Source organism: Oncorhynchus masou, chromosome 12 (assembly GCF_036934945.1).
Source record: "Oncorhynchus masou masou isolate Uvic2021 chromosome 12, UVic_Omas_1.1, whole genome shotgun sequence".
Lineage (NCBI taxonomy): Eukaryota > Metazoa > Chordata > Actinopteri > Salmoniformes > Salmonidae > Oncorhynchus > Oncorhynchus masou.
Window position 1 is genome coordinate 13,140,396 of NC_088223.1, and position 24,152 is coordinate 13,164,547.

General features: G+C 43.8%; 1 protein-coding gene across 3 annotated transcripts in view; it reads left to right on the forward strand.

Moving 5' to 3' along the window:
• The window catches only part of LOC135549575 (zinc finger protein 704-like), a 117,573-nt gene that overhangs the window by 20,557 nt on the left and 72,864 nt on the right, over positions 1 to 24,152 (forward strand). The gene's annotated exons all lie outside the window — the stretch shown is intronic.

Below are 24,152 nucleotides of genomic sequence, written 5' to 3' on the forward strand. Positions count from 1 at the left end.
TCAAATCCTTGTTTTCCCTCTTCACCCGTCTACACACACTAACACATAATGAAAAAGTGAAAAATAAATAATGTGCTAATGAAATACAGAAATATCTTATTTACATACGTATCCGCATGCCTTTGCGATGGCACTCCTGATTGAGCTCAGGTGCATCCAATTTTCTGTTATTTTCCTTGATGTCACTACAATTTGACTAAACAGTGTATCTCAAATTTGCACACACAGTAACCAAAAATCTCAAATTTGCACACACAGTAACCAAAAATCTCAAATTTGCACACACCATAACCAAAAATCTCAAATTTGCACACACATATGCACCTTTGACATGTTTTGCATTTTAGAGTGGCGGAAGCCACACCCGAGAAAAAGGCACATTACAGCACGCCTGGAGTTTGTAAAAAGGCACATTACCGCACGCCTGGAGTTTGTAAAAAGGCACATTACAGCACGCCTGGAGTTTGTAAAAAGGCACATTACAGCACGCCTGGAGTTTGTAAAAAGGCACAGTACTGCACGCCTGGAGTTTGTAAAAAGGCACATTACAGCACGCCTGGAGTTTGTAAAAAGGCACAGTACTGCACGCCTGGAGTTTGTAAAAGGGCACATTACAGCACGCCTGGAGTTTGTAAAAAGGCACATTACAGCACGCCTGGAGTTTGTAAAAAGGCACAGTACTGCACGCCTGGAGTTTGTAAAAAGGCACATTACAGCACGCCTGGAGTTTGTAAAATGGCACATTACAGCATGCCTGGAGTTTGTAAAAAGGCACATTACAGCACGCCTGGAGTTTGTAAAAAGGCACATTACAGCATGCCTGGAGTTTGTAAAAAGGCACAGTACTGCACGCCTGGAGTTTGTAAAAAGGCACGTAAATTAAACCTCTGAGATCATAAGGCAAAAGATTTTGTTGTCTGATGAGACAAAAATGTTACTATTTGTCCTGAATACAAAGATCAATGTCTGGAGAAAACCAGGCACAGCTTATCACTCATCTAACACCATCAAATACAATGTTATTAGTCACGTGTCGAATAAAACAGGTGTAGACCTTACTGTGAAATGCTTACTTACAAGCCCCTAACCAACCATGCAGTTTAAAAATAAGAATAATAAATAAAGTAACAAGTAATTAAAGAGCAGCAGTAAAATAACAATAGCGAGACTTTATACAGGGGGGTACCGGTACAGAGTCAATGTGAGGGGGCATCGGTTAATTGAGGTAATATGTACATGTAGGTAGAGTTATTAAAATGACAGAGTGGCAGGAGTGTAAAAGAGGGAGGGGGGGGGGGGTCAATGCAATTTAGCCATTTGATTAGATGTTCAGGAGTCTTATGGCTTGGGGATAAAAGCTGTTTAAAAGCCTCTTGGACCTAGACTTGGCGCTCTGGTACTGCTTGCCGTGCGGTAGCAGGGTGGCTGGAGTCTTTGACATGATTTAGGACCTTCCTCTGACACTGCCTGGTATAGAGATCCTGGTTGGCAGGAAGCTTGGCCCCAGTGATGTACTGGGCCTGAAGATCTGCAAGAAAGAATGGGAGAAAATCTCCGAATCCAGACGACTCAAAGCTGATACAGACCCAATACCCAAGACGGCTCAAAGCTGTAATCTCCGCCAAAGGTGTTTCTACAAAGTATTGACTCAGGGTTGTGAATACTTATGTAAATTAGATTTCTGTATTTAATTTTCAATAAAATTTGCAAACATTTCTAAAAACATGTTTTCACTTTGTCATTATGGGGTACATCCTGTAACACAGTAAAATGTGTAATAAGTCAATGGATATGAATTCTTTCCGAAGGCTCTGTAGTAGAGGTCGATTAATCGGTCGACCTCTACTCTGTAGACCTGCCTGTAAGTAGTGTAGTGTGTTAAATTACTTTAGAATACAGAAAAGCATGAAGAGTAGCTGGTTATGGTTCAAATTACCTGAGGGCCTCTGGCGGTCTGGGTACCATTCATTCACACACGTACAGAGCCTTCAGAGAGTATTCATACCCCTTTACTTATTCCACATTTTGTTGTGTTACAGACGGAATTCAAAATAGGTTAAAAAAAAAACACACAAAAACACATTTGATGCATCTACCCACAATCCCACAGAATGACAAAGTGAAAACATGTTTTTAGAATATTTAGCAAATAATATTGAAAATTAAATGAAACATCTAATTTAAATAAGTATTCACACCCCCGAGTTAATAAATGTCAGTGATTACAGCTGTGAGTCTTTCTGAGTAAGTCTATAAGAGCGATTACAGCTGTGGGTCTTTCTGGGTAAGTCTATAAGAGCAATTACAGCTGTGAGTCTTTCTGGGTAAGTCTATAAGAGCGATTACAGCTGTGGGTCTTTCTGGGTAAGTCTAAGAGCGATTACAGCTGTGGGTCTTTCTGGGTAAGTCTATAAGAGCGATTACAGCTGTGGGTCTTTCTGGGTAAGTCTCTAAGAGCGATTACAGCTGTGAGTCTTTCTGGGTAAGTCTATAAGAGCGATTACAGCTGTGAGTCTTTCTGGGTAAGTCTATAAGAGCTTTGCACACCTGGATTGCACAATATTTGTGAAAAATTCTTTAAGCTGATTTCAAGTTGGTTGTTGCTCATTGCTAGATAGCCATTTTCAGGTCTTGCCTTAGATATTCAAGCTGATTTAAGTCAAAACTGTAACTAGGCCACTCCGGAACGTTCAATGTCATCTTGGTAAGCAACTCCAGTGTTTTTTAAGTTATTGTCTTGCTGAAAGGTGAATTTGTCTCCCAGTGTCTGTTGAAAGCTGACTGAACCATGTTTTCCTCTAGGATTTTGCCTGTGCTTGCTTAGCTCTATTCCGTTTCTTTTTATACAAACAAACCTCCAGTCCTTGACGACGACAAGCATACCCATAACATAATGACGCCAGCACCTGCTTTAACATATGAAGAGTGGTACTCAGTGATGTGTTGTGTTGGATTTGCCCCAAACATAACGCTTTGTATTTATGGACATAAAATTCATTTTTTTACCACAATTTTTTTCAGTTTTACTTTAGTGCCTTGTTGCAAACAGGATGCATGTTTTGTCTTTTTTAAATGATTCTATACAGACTTCTTTTCACTGTCATTTAGTATAGTATTGTGGAGTAACTACAATGTTGTTGATCCATCCTCAGTTTTCTCCTATTACAGCCATTAAACTCTAAACTCTTAAAGTCACATTTGGCCTCATGGTGAAATCCCTGAACGGTTTCCTTCCTCTCCGGCTACTGAGTTAGAAAGGACGCCTGTATCTTTGTCATGACTGGGTGTATTGAGACAACCAAAGTGTAATTACTTATCTACCTCTTTGCGAGACATTGGAAAACCACCCTGGTCTTTGTTGTTGTTGAATCTGTGTTTGAAATTCACTGTTCGACTGAGTTACCTGTATGTGTGGGGTACAGAGATGAGGTAGTCATTTAAAAAATCCTATTAAACACCGTTATTGCACACAGAGCGAGTCCATGCAACTTATTATGTGACTTGGTAAGCACATTTTTACTCTTGTACCTATTTAAGCTTTGCCATAACAAAGGGGTTGAATACTAAGACATTTCAGATTTTCATTTTTAATTCATTTGTAAGAATTTCTACAAACATAATTCCACTTTGACATTATGGGGTATTGTGTGTAGGCCAGTGACACAACATCGCAATTGAACCCATTTGAAATCCCACCTTGTAACACAACAAAAATGTGGAACAAGTCAAGGGGTGTGAATACTGTCTGGAGGCGCTGTACATGTCAGCTATTCTGTACATCTCATTATTGTATTGAATAGGTTAGCTCATCATATTTCTTCACACCAGGAGCCTTCTGTACATCTCATTATTGTATTGAATAGGTTAGCTCATCATATTTCTTCACACCAGGAGCCTTCTGTACATCTCACTATTGTATTGAATAGGTTAGCTCATCATATTTCTTCACACCAGGAGCCTTCTGTACATCTCACTATTGTATTGAATAGGTTAGCTCATCATATTTCTTCACACCAGGAGCCTTCTGTACATCTCACTATTGTATTGAATAGGTTAGCTCATCATATTTCTTCACACCAGGAGCCTTCTGTACATCTCACTATTGTATTGAATAGGTTAGCTCATCATATTTCTTCACACCAGGAGCCTTCTGTACATCTCACTATTGTATTGAATAGGTTAGCTCATCATATTTCTTCACACCAGGAGCCTTCTGTACATCTCATTATTGTATTGAATAGGTTAGCTCATCATATTTCTTCACACCAGGAGCCTTCTGTACATCTCATTATTGTATTGAATAGGTTAGCTCATCATATTTCTTCACACCAGGAGCCTTCTGTACATCTCATTATTGTATTGAATAGGTTAGCTCATCATATTTCTTCACACCAGGAGCCTTCTGTACATCTCATTATTGTATTGAATAGGTTAGCTCATCATATTTCTTCACACCAGGAGCCTTCTGTACATCTCATTATTGTATTGAATAGGTTAGCTCATCATATTTCTTCACACCAGGAGCCTTCTGTACATCTCACTATTGTATTGAATAGGTTAGCTCATCATATTTCTTCACACCAGGAGCATTCTGTACAATCTCACACCTAAAAATCAACACTCTACTATATGATGATTAAGCTATTGTCCCTCCCTCCCTCCCCAATGCAACCAGCCCCCAGATACAGTTATATATGAGATGTGAGACACAGCAGACTTAATAGAACGTCTTAGAATGTGGAACTTCTCACCAAGGAGGAGGATTCCGACCTATTGTTGTTGTTTATGTTTACATATGCTTCAATTCAAGGTTTGTAGTCCTCCCTTCCACCAATGGCACTGAATACATAGACACCGTGTTGGTACTCGTATGGTTTTTAAGAAGCTGTTTAGTCTTACTATTCCTTTGAGGGACTTGTTTTTTTCCTTATAGCAGGAAACGTCCCAATTGTAATGCGAGCTGGGTAGCTGACGGGTGGAAACTGATTGGTACAAAACATTTGACAAATAGCCTTCTGGAGACTAATTGTTAGCAGGAGAAGTGAAGTTTAGTTTGGGGGGAAATCAAGAGAGCGACTCTGCTCATAAAAAAAAAAACGGTCAGCCAACGATCTGCGGTTTCAAGGGCTGGCCTCCTTACCTGGGTTCAAATACTATTTGAAATCTTTGAAATCTTTTTTTATTTACTTCTCTGCCTGGAACGCCAGATGGGCGGAGTTTCAAATCAAATCAAATTTTTGCAGATTTATGACTGTTCTATTGGTTCCATTGCAACAGGAAAGCTTAATTAAGCACATATTAAGTATTTGAAATGATTTTGAGTAGTATTTGAACCCAGGTCTAGCCTCCTTGACCGACATCTTTAGTTCTCACTCATGCATGGAGAATCAGTGTGTTTTTTTCACTGAAGTTTCTCATGTTTATCAAAATAACCTGTTTAAAAAAAATATCTCATTCTACTCACAGCAGGCTTTTTAGTTTGCCAAATATTTAGTTATTGAATGTCTGATGAGTATACGTCAATAACATAAGCCTTTTTGACTCCTGATAAACACATGTGCTGAACATCAACATGTAGTCTAGTCAAAGATTAATGTTACAACCTAATTTCAAGTCTAAACAAATCTGTTTCTTTGGGTTTGTTGTCTGTGTGTATGTATCTGTGATTGTGGGTTCTGGAATGGAGCTGCGTTGTGTTCTGAGTGTTCCGCCAGCAGCCATGTGTTCTATCCAACCTACTGGCCCAGCGCTGTAACGTAGCCAGCTCTCAGCCAGGGAACACAGCCAAAACGCTCTTTTCCTCCTGAGGGACTACAGCATTATCGTCTGTTTTCAAGTGACGCTGCCTTTTTCATCTTCTCTTTCTCCTCTTGTAGTTTTTTTTTACTACATTATTTAATTTCTTTCTCCTCTTTTTCTGTCACACTGATACAGTTGCCGGGTATATGTGCAAACTGCAAAGGGGGTTGGCTGGATGAATGTCGAAATGAAGAGGGGGGGGGTGAGGTTTGTGTGGCGGGGTAGTCTGCTCAAAGTAGCAATGGAACAATATGGTCTCTCAGCAGCAGAGCAGTGCTACTCAGGCTAGCCTTGGCCAAGGAAAACAATTTGCTCCAGAGAGGGTGAATGGTGGTTGGTCTGTTTGTTACTAGAGACCATGCGATCACCGTCTGAAAAGGTGTTTCTCCCCTCTCTTTCTCTGCAGCAGAGCAGGGTGGAGGCCTTCCAGGCAGCCCTCAGTTGAGAGAGAGAGAGAGACACTACACTCCTCCAGCCCTGGGCTGCACCAACACCCTCTTATCGGATTGGACACGGATAGGTTTATTCGTCCGTCTGTCTTTCTCGAATGTACTGAGCGATGATTGAAATATTCTGTAAGCCGTATCAGATTGGCTCTGGCAGTAACATTCTGCTAAAAATACAACAACAGAATTCCAGTCGTCTCACAAATAATTAATGGTCCCCCTTTGTAATGTGTGTGTTTATATTCTATAGAGAAACTAGCAGGCAAACTAACAACTAGTAGACAGCGGACTGAATGACTGAATGACACTGGCACGTTCATATTTTATAGAGCAGATAATAACTTCTTGATAAATATGACCAACTCACTTTCTCACTTGTTTTCCCTTCTTTCATTGGTGTTGTCACACCTGTCCTTACTTCACCTTCAAACACCAGGCCTCACAATAATGCAAAGCTTTAATCTGTGTAATCTCAGTGTTGGGTTTTGGTCAATAAGAAAGATCTCGGCTGCCAGAAACCCGCCAATGAATCTCTTTTCATCCTTGAACAATAGAACCGTTTCCATGAGACATTCTAGAATGTCTCCAACACTGTGACCTGTGATGGTGTTGTGTGGGGAATGCCCTTGCCATGCATTGGAATGTATTTACCAATCGGCAGTTGAATTAAATGGGGAGTGTAGTAAGTTTGAGGGGAGTGGTTGAATATGGCATTCAGCCCAGTCAGTATCCAATCTAAAGAAGTTGATCTGATGGCGGCTGAGTTGCCAAGCCGCTGAGGCTGTTTGTGTGTTGGGCAGGGACCATTTATAGGGCCTCCATAGAAAGCATGAACACACACACACACACACACACACACACAATGAAGATAGCCCACTAGTAAGGACTGTAAATAAGCAATGGGAAGGAGCGGAAGGTTCCATTTTTGACCACATCTCTTTCTAAGCATCGGCATTAATAAGTTATCGCAATGACAACATAAATACCTGGATAATGTATTTAGAACGGTTATGCTGATTACAGAAGATGCATAGATGGTAGTAGGAGTTGACTTATTACTGGAGAGATTCATTCTGAAACCATCAACATAAGAGTATGGCAGCCTTCAGGTTTTGTGTCTGTCAAGGGAGACCAATATGTCCGTAGCTTGGGTTTGACAGTGTGGAAGACATGGTTAATCCATGAAGGAATCAATCAGGGATTTCGTACAGGGCCCGTCTTGCTATGTAAACGGTTCCCATAGATACCGATCGCAAGGTTCCCATAGATACCGATCGCAAGGTTCCCATGGATACCGATCGCAAGGTTCCCATAGATACCGATCGCAAGGTTCCCTTAGATACCGATCGCAAGGTTCCCTTAGATACCGATCGCAAGGTTCCCTTAGATACCGATCGCAAGGTTCCCATAGATACCGATCGCAAGGTTCCCATAGATACCGATCGCAAGGTTCCCATAGATACCGATCGCAAGGTTCCCATGGTCCTCTCTCATTGTCAAGTGTGATCAAACTCAAACTTTAGTGGGATGCAAGGCCAAAGTCAGTATTAAAGAAATAGAGACTTTAACAGTAACTTTATTAATATACAAACAACGTTTCACCAGGAGAGTACCACACCCATATTTATAGAGACAAGACAAGCACCAATTAGGGTGGGTCTATACATGTTTAAGTTGAAAGGGGCAACACCAAAACTATATATACACTACCGGTCAAAAGTTTTAGAACACCTAAACATTCCAGGGTTTTTCTTTATTTTTACTATTTTTTACATTGTAGAATAATAGTTAAGACATCAAAACTATGAAATAAAACATATGGAATCATGTAGTATCCAAAAAAGTGTTAAACTAATCCAAATATATTTTATATTTGAGATTCTTCAAATAGCCACCCTTTGCCTTGATGACAGCTTTGCACACTCTTGGTATTCTCTCCAGCGTCACCTGGAATGCTTTTCCAACAGTCTTGAAAAGGTTTCCACATATTCTGAGCACTTGTTGGCTGCTTTTCCTTCACTGTGCGGTCCGACTCATCCCAAACCATCTCAATTTGGTTGACATCAGGGGATTGTGGAGGCCAGGTCATTTGAAGCAGCACTCAATAACTCTCCTTCTTGGTAAAATAGCCCTTACACAGCCTGGAGGTGTGTTGGGTCATTGTCCTGATGAAAAACAAATGATAGTCCCACTAATCGCAAACCAGATGGGATGGAGTTTCGCAGCAGAATGCTGTTGAATACATGCTGGTTAAGTGTGCCTTGAATTCTAAATAAATCACAGACATTGTCACCAGCAAAGCACCCCTACACCATCACACCTCCTCCTCCATGCTTCACGGTGGGAAATACACATGCGGAGATCATCCGTTCATCTCACAAAGACAGCGGTTGGAACCCAAATGTGTGTTACTTCATAGTTTTGATGTCTTCACTATTATTCTACAATGTAGAAATTAGTAAAAAAAATAAAGAAAAACCCCTTGAGTAAATGGGTCTTCTAAAACCTTTGACCAGTAGTGATATATATAGATTTTTGTTGTTGTTTCTGGAAAATTATAACTGTATAAGCATTCATAGAAGGCACACAGGGCAAATCTTACTTGACAAGGGGGGCTTTTGTATACTACCTGGGAATAGTGGCCCGTCTCTGAGATCTGTGCCAGTGTTTTCAAACAAAGGGGAGGAGTTGCTGAACAGGACGTCTGAAAGATTCCAGAATGTAACCCAGGACGACTGTCTACAGATGTAGAATCTTAATTTGATCACTCTTATGTTGCTGAGAATTTTCTAGCAGGAAATGTAACCTTGTAGTGTATTCTAGGTTTTATAAAGCTCCTAAGTTTGTCATTTCCACTTTAAAATGTTAGACTTGATTTGCCCTAACGAACCCCTAAAACAAATACTGGTTGAGGGAATGCCAAGAGTGTACAAAGCTGTCATCAAGGCAAAGGGTGGCTACTTCGAAGAATCTCAAATATATTTTGATTTGTTTAACACTTTTTTGGGTTACTACATGATTCCATATGTTTTATTTCATAGTTTTGATGTCTTCACTATTATTCTACAATGTAAAAAAAAAAAAAAAACTTGAATGAGTTGGTGTGTCCAAACTTTTGACTGGGACTGTGTATATATATATATATATAAATTGAAAAGGGTCAACACAAAAACTCTAAATAACAATACATTATATGTATATATATATATATATATATAATGTATTATATATATATATATAATGTATTGTTATTTAGAGTTTTTGTGTTGACCCTTTTCAATTTAAATATATATAGACCCACCCTCATTGGTGCTTGTCTTAAGTCTATAGATATGGGTGTGGTGCTCTCCCTGTGGAATGACCTGACAAAGAGCCTGGCAGGATGGAAACGTTTGTTAATTATTAAAGGTGGAGCTTTTGAGTGTACAGGTTTCTTTTATACCTTTCTCATTGTTCAACACGTGTTATTTTATGCCTTATTTTCATCCCGCATTTGCCAATAAATGATTCTAACTGACCAATAAGGTGGTACAAAGTCCACAGGCTTACTAATGGGGTGGTGGAATTTCTTTGTTCTGAATATGACTCCTTTTTAGCTGGTCCTAGATCTGTTATGGCTGCACCCGTCTCCTATGGTTGTTGTCATGCCAAACAGAAGACTGATCTGGGACCAGGCTAGACTCCTCTTTAACAGGGATAAAAACATCACTTTCATGTTGTGATCGAGTTGAGTAGGAGAAATATGCAATATTTACAAAACCTTTCAAATAATGATATACCCATTCTAGAGTGCCAATTAGAAATTTGAGATTGGTTTAATTTCTCAACCCCCATCTCTCAGCCTTTTGGCAAATTAGTAGGTAGTGCTTCTACATCTGCATTGCTTGCTGTTTGGGGTTTTAGGCTGGGTTTCTGTGTAAGCACTTTGTGACATCTGCTGATGTAAAAAGGCCTTTGTAAATAAACTCAGCAAAAAAACATACTTCCTCTCACTGTACAGGCCTCGGTGTAACGCTCATTCCTTCGACGATAAACGCGAATCTGACCATCATCCCTGGTGAGACAAAACCGCGACTCGTCAGTGAAGAGCACTTGTTGCTAGTCCTGTCTGGTCCAGTCACTGTGGGTTTGTGCCCATAGGTAACTTTGTTGCCGGTGATGTCTGGTGAGGACCTGCCTTAACAGGCCTACAAGCCCTCAGTCCAGCCTCTCTCAGCTTATTGCAGACAGTCTGAGCACCGATGGAGGGATTGTGCGTTCCTGGTGTAACTCTGGCAGTTGTCCGTCCTGTCTCCCTGTAGCGCTGTCCTAGGCGTCTCACAGTACGGACATTGACATTTATTCCCCTGGCCTCATCTGCAGTCCTCATGCCTCCTTGCAGTTTGTGTGTGTGTGTGTCTCTCTCTCTCTCTCTCTCTCTCTCTCTCTGTGTGTGTGTCTCTCTCTCTGTGTGTGTGTATCTCTCGCTCTGTGTGTATCTCTCTCTCTCTATCTGTGTGTGTCTCTCTCTCTCTGTCTGTGTGTGTCTCTCTCTCCCTGTCTGTGTGTGTGTCTCTCTCTCTCTCTCTCTCTCTCTCTCTCTCTCTGTGTGTGTGTCTCTCTGTCTGTGTGTGTCTCTCTCTGTCTGTCTGTGTTTCTCTCTCTCTGTGTCTGTGTGTGTATCTCTCTCTCTGTCTGTGTGTCTCTGTCTTACTGTGTGTGTCTCTCTCTGTGTCTCTCTCTGTCTCTGTGTGTATCTCTCTCTCTCTCTCTCTGTTTATCTCTCTCTCTGTCTGTGAGAATTACACCTGGTAATGCTACTGGGGACACACCTGCTAATGCTACTGGGAAAACACCTGGTAATGCTACTGGGGACACACCTGGTAATGCTACTGGGAAAACACCTGGTAATGCTACTGGGGACACACCTGGTAATGCTACTGGGAAGACACCTGGTAATGCTACTGGGGAGACACCTGGTAATGCTACTGGGGACACACCTGGTAATGCTACTGGGGACACACCTGGTAATGCTACTGGGGACACACCTGGTAATGCTACTGGGGACACACCTGGTAATGCTACTGGGGACACACCTGGTAATGCTACTGGGGACACACCTGGTAATGCTACTGGGAAAACACCTGGTAATGCTACTGGGGACACACCTGGTAATGCTACTGGGAAAACACCTGGTAATGCTACTGGGGACACACCTGGTAATGCTACTGGGAACACACCTGGTAATGCTACTGGGAACACACCTGGTAATGCTACTGGGAAAACACCTGGTAATGCTACTGGGGACACACCTGGTAATGCTACTGGGAAGACACCTGGTAATGGTTGGGGTAGAGACAGGGAAGGGTTAACTACAGTCAGACAGATGGGTAGAGACAGGGAAGGGTTAACTACAGTCAGACAGATGGGTAGAGACAGGGAAGGGTTAACTACAGTCAGACAGATGGGTAGAGACAGGGAAGGGTTAACTACAGTCAGACAGAAGGGTAGAGACAGGGAAGGGTTAACTACAGTCAGACAGATGGGTAGAGACAGGGAAGGGTTAACTACAGTCAGACATATGGGTAGAGGCAGGGAAGGGTTAACTACAGTCAGACAGAAGGGTAGAGACAGGGAAGGGTTAACTACAGTCAGACAGAAGGGTAGAGACAGGGAAGGGTTAACTACAGTCAGACAGATGGGTAGAGACAGGGAAGGGTTAACTACAGTCAGACAGATGGGTAGAGACAGGGAAGGGTTAACTACAGTCAGACAGATGGGTAGAGACAGGGAAGGGTTAACTACAGTCAGACAGATGGGTAGAGACAGGGAAGGGTTAACTACAGTCAGACAGATGGGTAGAGACAGGGAAGGGTTAACTACAGTCAGACAGATGGGTAGAGACAGGGAAGGGTTAACTACAGTCAGACAGATGGGTAGAGACAGGGAAGGGTTAACTACAGTCAGACAGAAGGGTAGAGACAGGGAAGGGTTAACTACAGTCAGACAGATGGGTAGAGACAGGGAAGGGTTAACTACAGTCAGACAGATGGGTAGAGACAGGGAAGGGTTAAATACAGTCAGACAGATGGGTAGAGACAGGGAGGGGTTAACTACAGTCAGACAGATGGGTAGAGACAGGGAGGGGTTAACTACAGTCAGACAGATGGGTAGAGACAGGGAGGGGTTAACTACAGTCAGACAGATGGGTAGAGACAGGGAGGGGTTAACTACAGTCAGACAGATGGGTAGAGACAGGGAAGGGTTAACTACAGTCAGACAGAAGGGTAGAGACAGGGAAGGGTTAACTACAGTCAGACAGAAGGGTAGAGACAGGGAAGGGTTAACTACAGTCAGACAGATGGGTAGAGACAGGGAGGGGTTAACTACAGTCAGATAGATGGATAGAGACAGGGAAGGGTTAACTACAGTCAGACAGATGGGTAGAGACAGGGAAGGGTTAACTACAGTCAGACAGAAGGGTAGAGACAGGGAGGGGTTAACTACAGTCAGACAGATGGGTAGAGACAGGGAGGGGTTAACTACAGTCAGACATATGGGTAGAGACAGGGAAGGGTTAACTACAGTCAGATAGATGGATAGAGACAGGGAAGGGTTAACTACAGTCAGACAGATGGGTAGAGACAGGGAAGGGTTAACTACAGTCAGACAGATGGGTAGAGACAGGGAGGGGTTAACTACAGTCAGATAGATGGATAGAGACAGGGAAGGGTTAACTACAGTCAGACAGATGGGTAGAGACAGGGAAGGGTTAACTACAGTCAGACAGATGGGTAGAGACAGGGAAGGGTTAACTACAGTCAGACAGATGGGTAGAGACAGGGAGGGGTTAACTACAGTCAGACATATGGGTAGAGACAGGGAAGGGTTAACTACAGTCAGACAGAAGGGTAGAGACAGGGAGGGGTTAACTACAGTCAGACAGATGGGTAGAGACAGGGAGGGGTTAACTACAGTCAGACATATGGGTAGAGACAGGGAAGGGTTAACTACAGTCAGACAGATGGGTAGAGACAGGGAAGGGTTAACTACAGTCAGACAGATGGGTAGAGACAGGGAAGGGTTAACTACAGTCAGACAGATGGGTAGAGACAGGGAAGGGTTAACTACAGTCAGACAGATGGGTAGAGACAGGGAAGGGTTAACTACAGTCAGACAGATGGGTAGAGACAGGGAAGGGTTAACTACAGTCAGACAGAAGGGTAGAGACAGGGAAGGGTTAACTACAGTCAGACAGAAGGGTAGAGACAGGGAAGGGTTAACTACAGTCAGACAGATGGGTAGAGACAGGGAAGGGTTAACTACAGTCAGACAGATGGGTAGAGACAGGGAAGGGTTAACTACAGTCAGACAGATGGGTAGAGACAGGGAGGGGTTAACTACAGTCAGATAGATGGATAGAGACAGGGAAGGGTTAACTACAGTCAGACAGATGGGTAGAGACAGGGAAGGGTTAACTACAGTCAGACAGATGGGTAGAGACAGGGAGGGGTTAACTACAGTCAGATAGATGGATAGAGACAGGGAAGGGTTAACTACAGTCAGACAGATGGGTAGAGACAGGGAAGGGTTAACTACAGTCAGACAGATGGGTAGAGACAGGGAAGGGTTAACTACAGTCAGACAGATGGGTAGAGACAGGGAGGGGTTAACTACAGTCAGACATATGGGTAGAGACAGGGAAGGGTTAACTACAGTCAGACAGAAGGGTAGAGACAGGGAGGGGTTAACTACAGTCAGACAGATGGGTAGAGACAGGGAGGGGTTAACTACAGTCAGACATATGGGTAGAGACAGGGAAGGGTTAACTACAGTCAGACAGATGGGTAGAGACAGGGAAGGGTTAACTACAGTCAGACAGATGGGTAGAGACAGGGAAGGGTTAACTACAGTCAGACAGATGGGTAGAGACAGGGAAGGGTTAACTACAGTCAGACAGATGGGTAGAGACAGGGAAGGGTTAACTACAGTCAGACAGATGGGTAGAGACAGGGAAGGGTTAACTACAGTCAGACAGATGGGTAGAGACAGGGAAGGGTTAACTACAGTCAGACAGATGGGTAGAGACAGGGAAGGGTTAACTACAGTCAGACAGATGGGTAGAGACAGGGAAGGGTTAACTACAGTCAGACAGATGGGTAGAGACAGGGAAGGGTTAACTACAGTCAGACAGATGGGTAGAGACAGGGAAGGGTTAACTACAGTCAGACAGATGGGTAGAGACAGGGAAGGGTTAACTACAGTCAGACAGATGGGTAGAGACAGGGAAGGGTTAACTACAGTCAGACAGAAGGGTAGAGACAGGGAAGGGTTAACTACAGTCAGACAGATGGGTAGAGACAGGGAAGGGTTAACTACAGTCAGACATATGGGTAGAGACAGGGAAGGGTTAACTACAGTCAGACAGATGGGTAGAGACAGGGAAGGGTTAACTACAGTCAGACAGATGGGTAGAGACAGGGAAGGGTTAACTACAGTCAGACAGAAGGGTAGAGACAGGGAAGGGTTAACTACAGTCAGACAGATGGGTAGAGACAGGGAAGGGTTAACTACAGTCAGACAGATGGGTAGAGACAGGGAAGGGTTAACTACAGTCAGATAGATGGATAGAGACAGGGAGGGGTTAACTACAGTCAGACAGATGGGTAGAGACAGGGAAGGGTTAACTACAGTCAGACAGATGGGTAGAGACAGGGAAGGGTTAACTACAGTCAGACAGATGGGTAGAGACAGGGAAGGGTTAACTCCAGTCAGACAGAAGGGTAGAGACAGGGAAGGGTTAACTACAGTCAGACAGATGGGTAGAGACAGGGAAGGGTTAACGACAGTCAGACAGATGGGTACGTGTGGTGTTTCAGGACCACCTCTGTGTTGTGTTAATGTGTGGTGTTAAGTGGGCCACCTCTGTGTTGTGTTAATGTGTGGTGTTTCAGGGCCACCTCTGTGTTGTGTTAATGTGTGGTGTTTCAGGGCCACCTCTGTGTTGTGTTAATGTGTGGTGTTTCAGGGCCACCTCTGTGTTGTGTTAATGTGTGGTGTTAAGTGGGCCACCTCTGTGTTGTATTAATGTGTGGTGTTTCAGGACCACCTCTGTGTTGTGTTAATGTGTGGTGTTAAGTGGGCCACCTCTGTGTTGTATTAATGTGTGGTGTTTCAGGACCACCTCTGTGTTGTGTTAATGTGTGGTGTTAAGTGGGCCACCTCTGTGTTGTATTAATGTGTGGTGTTTCAGGACCACCTCTGTGTTGTGTTAATGTGTGGTGTTAAGTGGGCCACCTCTGTGTTGTATTAATGTGTGGTGTTAAGTGGACCACCTCTGTGTTGTGTTAATGTGTGGTGTTAAGTGGGCCACCTCTGTGTTGTATTAATGTGTGGTGTTAAGTGGACCACCTCTGTGTTGTGTTAATGTGTGTTGTTAAGTGGACCACCTCTGTGTTGTGTTAATGTGTGGTGTTTCAGGGCCACCTCTGTGTTGTGTTAATGTGTGTTGTTAAGTGGACCACCTCTGTGTTGTGTTAATGTGTGGTGTTAAGTGGGCCACCTCTGTGTTGTGTTAATGTGTGGTGTTTCAGGGCCACCTCTATGTTATATTAATGTGTGGTGTTTCAGGGCCACCTCTGTGTTGTGTTAATGTGTGGTGTTTCAGGGCCACCTCTATGTTATATTAATGTGTGGTGTTTCAGGGCCACCTCTGTGTTGTGTTAATGTGTGGTGTTAAGTGGGCCACCTCTGTGTTGTGTTAATGTGTGTTGTTAAGTGGACCACCTCTGTGTTGTGTTAATGTGTGGTGTTAAGTGGACCACCTCTGTGTTGTGTTAATGTGTGGTGTTTCAGGGCCACCTCTATGTTGTGTTAATGTGTGGTGTTTCAGGGCCACCTCTATGTTATATTAATGTGTGGTGTTAAGTGGACCACCTCTGTGTTGTGTTAATGTATGGTGTTAAGTGGACCACCTCTGTGTTGTGTTAATGTGTGGTGTTTCAGGGCCACCTCTATGTTATATTAATGTGTGGTGTTAAGTGGACCACCTCTATGTTATATTAATGTGTGGTGTTAAGTGGGCCACCTCTGTGTTGTGTTAATGTGTGGTGTTAAGTGGACCACCTCTGTGTTGTGTTAATGTGTGGTGTTTCAGGGCCACCTCTGTGTTATATTAATGTGTGGTGTTAAGTGGGCCACCTCTGTGTTGTGTTAATGTGTGGTGTTTCAGGGCCACCTCTATGTTATATTAATGTGTGGTGTTTCAGGGCCACCTCTGTGTTGTGTTAATGTGTGGTGTTAAGTGGACCACCTCTGTGTTATGTTAATGTGTGGTGTTTCAGGGCCACCTCTGTGTTGTGTTAATGTGTGGTGTTAAGTGGGCCACCTCTGTGTTGTGTTAATGTGTGGTGTTTCAGGGCCACCTCTATGTTATATTAATGTGTGGTGTTTCAGGGCCACCTCTGTGTTGTGTTAATGTGTGGTGTTAAGTGGGCCACCTCTGTGTTGTGTTAATGTGTGTTGTTAAGTGGACCACCTCTGTGTTGTGTTAATGTGTGGTGTTAAGTGGACCACCTCTGTGTTGTGTTAATGTGTGGTGTTTCAGGGCCACCTCTATGTTGTGTTAATGTGTGGTGTTTCAGGGCCACCTCTATGTTATATTAATGTGTGGTGTTAAGTGGACCACCTCTGTGTTGTATTAATGTGTGGTGTTAAGTGGACCACCTCTGTGTTGTGTTAATGTGTGGTGTTTCAGGGCCACCTCTATGTTATATTAATGTGTGGTGTTAAGTGGGCCACCTCTGTGTTGTGTTAATGTGTGGTGTTTCAGGGCCACCTCTGTGTTATATTAATGTGTGGTGTTTCAGGGCCACCTCTGTGTTATATTAATGTGTGGTGTTAAGTGGGCCACCTCTGTGTTATATTAATGTGTGGTGTTTCAGGGCCACCTCTATGTTATAATAATGTGTGGTGTTAAGTGGGCCACCTCTGTGTTGTATTAATGTGTGGTGTTTCAGGGCCACCTCTATGTTATATTAATGTGTGGTGTTAAGTGGACCACCTCTGTGTTGTATTAATGTGTGGTGTTTCAGGGCCACCTCTATGTTATATTAATGTGTGGTGTTTCAGGGCCACCTCTGTGTTATATTAATGTGTGGTGTTTCAGGGCCACCTCTATGTTATAATAATGTGTGGTGTTTCAGGGCCACCTCTATGTTATATTAATGTGTGGTGTTTCAGGGCCACCTCTATGTTATATTAATGTGTGGTGTTTCAGGGCCACCTCTGTGTTATATTAATGTGTGGTGTTTCAGGGCCACCTCTATGTTATATTAATGTGTGGTGTTTCAGGGCCACCTCTATGTTATATTAATGTGTGGTGTTTCAGGGCCACCTCTGTGTTGTGTTAATGTGTGGTGTTTCAGGGCCACCTCTATGTTATATTAATGTGTGGTGTTTCAGGGCCACCTCTGTGTTGTGTTAATGTGTGGTGTTTCAGGGCCACCTCTGTGTTGTGTTAATGTGTGGTGTTTCAGGGCCACCTCTGTGTTGTATTAACCCGTGCCTAGAACATCGCTTGGCCGTGGTATATTGTCCATATACCACACACCCTCGTGCCTTATTACTTTTGTCATGACGTTGGCCTGGGGGTAGGTTTATGACAGTCATAAATATCTCTCCCCCCCTTTTTCCTCTCTCTACTCTACTGATGTTACATTTTCAAAACCCTTGGTTAACATAGAGATTCTGGGAACATCAGAAGGTGGGGGGAAATGAACTATATTCTGGTAATCCGACCAATTGAACATATGCGTTGGTACTTAATGAATATGATGTCAGTTCGGTCGTCATCTGAGACATTCTCATCGATAATAGGATGACATAAACTCTACAGTGGAAAGTCTACACCTCAGAGTTATCAGATTCACATGGAATTGTTGTTCAATTTAGATGTTTAAATATAAAACTATTGGTGAAGAGATTAAATGTAATTTTAGCTTCCAAATGAGAGATTTGGGTTTTCATAAGGTTAGGGCTCTGCTCAATCAGTGGCCCGCCCCTGTGAAGGGACATGGGTTATAAAACATTTCAAACACGCCCTCCTCTCCCTTCCTATATAAAGCCTTGACAACAATATAACCTCCTGTTCCAAGTATGTGAGGTCTGCAGCCTCTGCGTTAAAAGGACTAACATGTCAACTACAGAACTAAGCCAACCTCAGCGTGAGCTTTGGTTGCGATTTGTATGAACTTTGAACTCTTATTCACTACAGAAGTGATACCTCCTAGCCGTTGAGTTAGCAGCAGCAGCAGCTGCAAATGCGGGCTTGGAAAGAACTGACAGAGTATTCTGTCTACCACACAAAGACGTTACTACAACGTATCCAATTGACCACCAGAGACATTCTTCAAAGGACTCGGTTTGGCAACACGGCCTTCCATCTACCACCAACCTACCGAAGCGCTGCTCAGAGTAAATATTTATTGCATTTTCCTCTTCCAAATGGGCGGTAATTTAGAATGCATAAGATACTGTATTTACGATAGCACAGCTTCTCCCTGTGTCCCTCAGTCTTCCCGCTTTTTCACTCAAACCCAGCCCTTTTTTTTTGCGTAACCAGCAGTCATATCTGTTCCGCCCGCTAGGGACGTTTTCCTTTATGACGTCATTTGTAATCAAGGTATGATTCAATTTTGTATATGTAATTATGTGTGATTAGTTAGGTATTTAGTAAACAAATAATTAAACCCAATTTTGTATTGCTGATTCAACTTGTTAGCCAGGGTTCGTGAAGATAACCAAGAATTTACAACTTTCAGATGAGACTGAATTAAGGTAACGATTAATATTGACTGCTATTGATGTAAAATATTACTAGGTCTTTAAGAGTTTATTCGGAAGATAACAGCTCTATAAATATTATTTTGTGGTGCCCCGACTCTCTAGTTAATAACATTTACATGATTAGCTCAATCAGGTCATATTAATTACGGAGAAAGGATTTTATAGAATAGCATGTAATATCACTTAATCCGGCATAGCCAAAGACACAACACTTAACTATACAACAGCTGGTGAGTGATGACTGGTGGCTTTCCCCCCTATCCCTCCATGCAGCTTGCTACTATCCCCCCAGCCTCATGCAGCTTGCTACTATCCCCCCCAGCCTCATGCAGCTTGCTACTATCCCCCCAGCCTCATGCAGCTTGCTACTATCCCCCCAGCCTCATGCAGCTTGCTACTATCCCCCCTAGCCTCATGCAGCTTGCTACTATCCCCCAGCCTCATGCAGCTTGCTACTATCCCCCCAGTCTCATGCAGCTTGCTACTATCCCCCCAGCCTCATGCAGCTTGCTACTATCCCCCCCCAGCCGCATGCAGCTTGCTACTATCCCCCCAGCCTCATGCAGCTTGCTACTATCCCCCCAGCCTCATGCAGCTTGCTACTATCCCCCCCCCAGCCGCATGCAGCTTGCTACTATCCCCCCCCCAGCCGCATGCAGCTTGCTACTATCCCCCCAGCCTCATGCAGCTTGCTACTATCCCCCCAGCCTCATGCAGCTTGCTACTATCCCCCCTATCCCTCCATGCAGCTTGCTACTATCCCCCCAGCCTCATGCAGCTTGCTACTATCCCCCCAGCCTCATGCAGCTTGCTACTATCCCCCCAGCCTCATGCAGCTTGCTACTATCCCCCCCAGCCTCATGCAGCTTGCTACTATCCCTCCCAGCCTCATGCAGCTTGCTACTATCCCCCAGCCTCATGCAGCTTGCTACTATCCCCCCAGCCTCATGCAGCTTGCTACTATCCCTCCCAGCCTCATGCAGCTTGCTACTATCCCCCCAGCCTCATGCAGCTTGCTACTATCCCCCCAGCCTCATGCAGCTTGCTACTATCCCCCCAGCCTCATGCAGCTTGCTACTATCTCTCCCAGCCTCATGCATCTTGCTACTATCCCCCCAGCCTCATGCATCTTGCTACTATCCCCCCAGCCTCATGCAGCTTGCTACTATCCCCCCAGCCTCATGCATCTTGCTACTATCCCCCCCAGCCTCATGCAGCTTGCTACTATCCCCCCAGCCTCATGCAGCTTGCTACTATCCCTCCCGGCCTCATGCAGCTGCAGCTTGCTACTATCCCCCCCAGCCTCATGCAGCTTGCTACGATTTCTTCCTCCTCAATTAAGCAACGGAGTATGTTGGTCATGTGACTCTGTCAGCACTACAGCGCAGCTCTGCAGCGTCTATGGGAGAGGTTGTGATTCTGTTACATGCTTTGAACGCCCCAATGGAACGAGAGAGGAGAGTGAGAGGAGAGGAAGAGGAGTTGTGGCCAGGGAGTGTTGAGATAAACTCTTGAGGGCTGCCTGCCTGGCCTACATTTTACAATGGGAAAAGTTAAAGGGAGAGGGGGATACCTAGTCAGTTGTACAACTCAATGCATTTAACTGAAATATGTATTCATGGGGTAATGGCATATTAGTCATGCTGCTGGAGTAACCAAAGGAGTGGTGATTGAAGGAGGGAAAGATGATGGCTTTGGCATTACCTCACAGCAAGCTGCTTGAAAATGTGTTTACCAGCACAGCATGAGCTGCTATGATGACTCTTTCTATTTCTATCTCTCTCTTTTCTCTCATTCTGTTGTTCACAGAGTCACCTCTGTCTCTTAGTTATCCTCTCTCTCTCTCTCTCTCTGTCTCTCTCATTCTGTTGTTCTCAGTCACCTCTCTCTTAGTTTCTCTCTCTCTCTCTCATTCTGTTGTTTTCAGTCACCTCTGTCTCTTAGCTATTCTCTCTCTCTCTCTCTCTCTCTCTCTCTCATTCTGTTGTTCTCAGAGTCACCTCTATCTCTTAGTTTTTGGCTCTCCCTCTCCGTTCTCTTACCCTCTCTCCCACTCTCATTCTTTCTCTTGTTCTCGCTCACCTCTCTCTTTCTGACGGCTGTGTCTACCTGTCATGCCACCCCAGGAAATAAGTCATGCCTTTTCTCACTCACTCACAAAAACACCCGCATACACACACACACACACACACACACACACACACACACACACACACACACACACACACACACACACACACACACACACACACACACACACACACACACACACAGTTTCTTCTATACAAACAGTGGTCGTGGTAGTGTAGAAAATGGTTTTCTTGTTGTTTTAGCAGAGGCCAGGGTAACGTTGTTGATTAAACCATGCAGGGCCCAGCCCCTTAGGCACTCCCTTCCGTCCCCAAGTCGACCCCTGTACGGAACAAACACAGACACGCTGACTCTTACCCTCTCTGGAGGGAAGGGCCAGGCCTGCTGCTCATAAGAAACACTGATGGGCCTCTCTAAAACAATAAGAGTAACACCAACACTCCTTCCTTATCTCCCTCCTCCTTCCTTATCTCCCTCCTCCTTCCTTACCTCCCTCCTCGTTCCTTACCCCCCTCTTCCTTCCTTATCTCCCTCCTTCCTTCCTTATCTCCCTCCTTCCCTCCTTATCTCCCCCCTTCCTTCTCTCCCTCTCTTTCTTCCTTTTGTTTCCACTCACATATAATTTTTTTCTGTGAGACGTTACCACCCGTGTGCTGTGCTGGGAACAACTTGCACGCACCAATAACAACCCCAACCCCAAACCCGTACACACACATGCACATCATGCAAACACACACACACCAATAACAACCCCCAACCCGTACACACACGTACATAATCGCATCAAATGTTATTGGTCACATACACGTGTTTAGCAGATGTTATGGTGGGTGTAGTGAAATGCTTGTGTTTCTAGCTCCAGCAGAGCAGCAATATCTAACAAGTAATATCTGACAATTTCACAACAATACACACAAATCTAAGTAAAGGAATGGAATTAAGAATATATAAATATTTGGACGAGCAATGTCAGTGGCACAGACTAAGATACAGTAGAATTGAATACAGTATATACAGTTGAAGTCGGAAGTTTACATACACTTAGGTTGGAGTCATTAAAACTAGTTTTTCAACCACTCCACAAATTTCTTGTTAACAAACTATAGTTTTGGCAAGTCGGTTAGGACATCTACTTTGTGCATGACACAAGTCATGGCTTTAGAAGCTTCTGATAGGCTAATTGACATCATTTGAGTCAATTGGAGGTGTACCTGTGGATGTATTTCAAGGCCTACCGTCAAACTCCGTGCCTCTTTGCTTGACATCATGGGAAAATCAAGAGAAATCAGCCAAGACCTCAGAACATAAATTGTAGACCTCCACAAGTCTGGTTCATCCTTGGGAGCAATTTCAAACTGCCTGAAGGTACCACGTTCATCTGTACAAACAATAGTACGCAACTATAAACACCATGGGACCATGCAGCCATCATTCCGCTCAGGAAGGAGACGTGTTCTGTCTCCTAGAGATGAATGTACTTTGGTGCCAAAGTGCAAATCAATCCCAGAACAACAGCATAGGACCTTGTAAAGATGCTGGAGGAAACAGGTACAAAAGTATCTATATCCACAGTAAAACGAGTGCTTTATCGACATAGCCTAAAAGGCTGCTCCAAAACCGCCATAAAAAAGCCAGACTACGGTTTGCAACTGCACATGGGGACAAAGATTGTACTTTTTGGAGAATTGTCCTCTGGTCTGATGAAAAAAATAGAACTGTTTGGCCATAATGACCATCGTTATGTTTGGAGGAAAAATGGGGGAGGCTTGCAAGCTCGAAGATCACCATCCCAACCGTGAAGCACGGGGGTGGCAGCATCATGTTGTGGGGGTGCTTTGCTGCAGGAGGGACAGGTGCACTTCACAAAATAGATGGCATTACGAGGAAGCAAAATTATGTGGGTCTCCCAAATGGACAATGACCCCAAGCATAGTTCCAAAGTTATTGCAAAATGGCTTAAGGACAACCAAAGTCAAGGTATTGGAGTGGCCATCACAAAGCCCTGACCTCAATCCCATAAAAAACTTGTGGGCAGAACTGAAAAAGCGTGTGCGAGCAAGGAGGCCTACAAACATGACTCAGTTACACCAGCTCTGTCAGGAGGAATGGGCCAAAATTCACCCAACTTATTGTGGGAAGCCTGTGAAAGGCTACCTGAAACATTTGACCGAAGTTAAACAATTTAAAGGTAATGCTACCAAATACTAATTGAGTGTATGTAAACTTCTGACCCACGAGGAATGCGATGAAAGAAATCAAATCTGAAATAAATCATTCTTTCTACTATTATTCTGACATTTCACATTCTTAAAATAAAGTGGTGATCCTAACTGACCTAAGTCCGGGAATTTTTACTAGTATTAAATGCCAGAAATTGTGAAAAACTGAGTTTTAATGTATTTGGCTAAGGTGTATGTAAACTTCCAACTTCAACTGTACATATGAGATGAGTAATGCAAAATGTAAGTGACGAGTGTTCCATTATTAAAGTGGCCAGTGATTTCAAGTCTATATTTTTAGGGCAGCAGCCTCTAGTGTGCTAGTGATGGCTAATTTAACAGTCTGATGGCCTTGAGATGGAAGCTGTTTTTCAGGTCTCTCGTTCTCATATTTTATGCACATGTACTGACCTCGCCTTCTGGATGATAGCTGGGTGAACAGGCAGTGGCTCAGGTGGTTGTTGTCCTTGATGATCGTTTTGGACTTCCTGTGACATCAGGTGCTGTAAGTGTCCTGGTGGGCAGGTAGTTTGCCCCCAATAATGCGTTGGGTAGACTGCACCCCCCTCTGGAGAGCCCTGCGTTTGCGGGAAGTGATACAGCCCAACAGGATGCTCTCAATTGTGCATCTGTAAAAGTTTGTCAGGGTTTTAGGTGTCAAGACAAATTTCTTCAGCCTCCTGAGGTGTTGCGCCTTCTCCACCACACTGTCTGTGTGGGTGGACCATTTCAGTTTGTCAGTGATGTGTACGCTGAGAAACTTTAAGCTTTC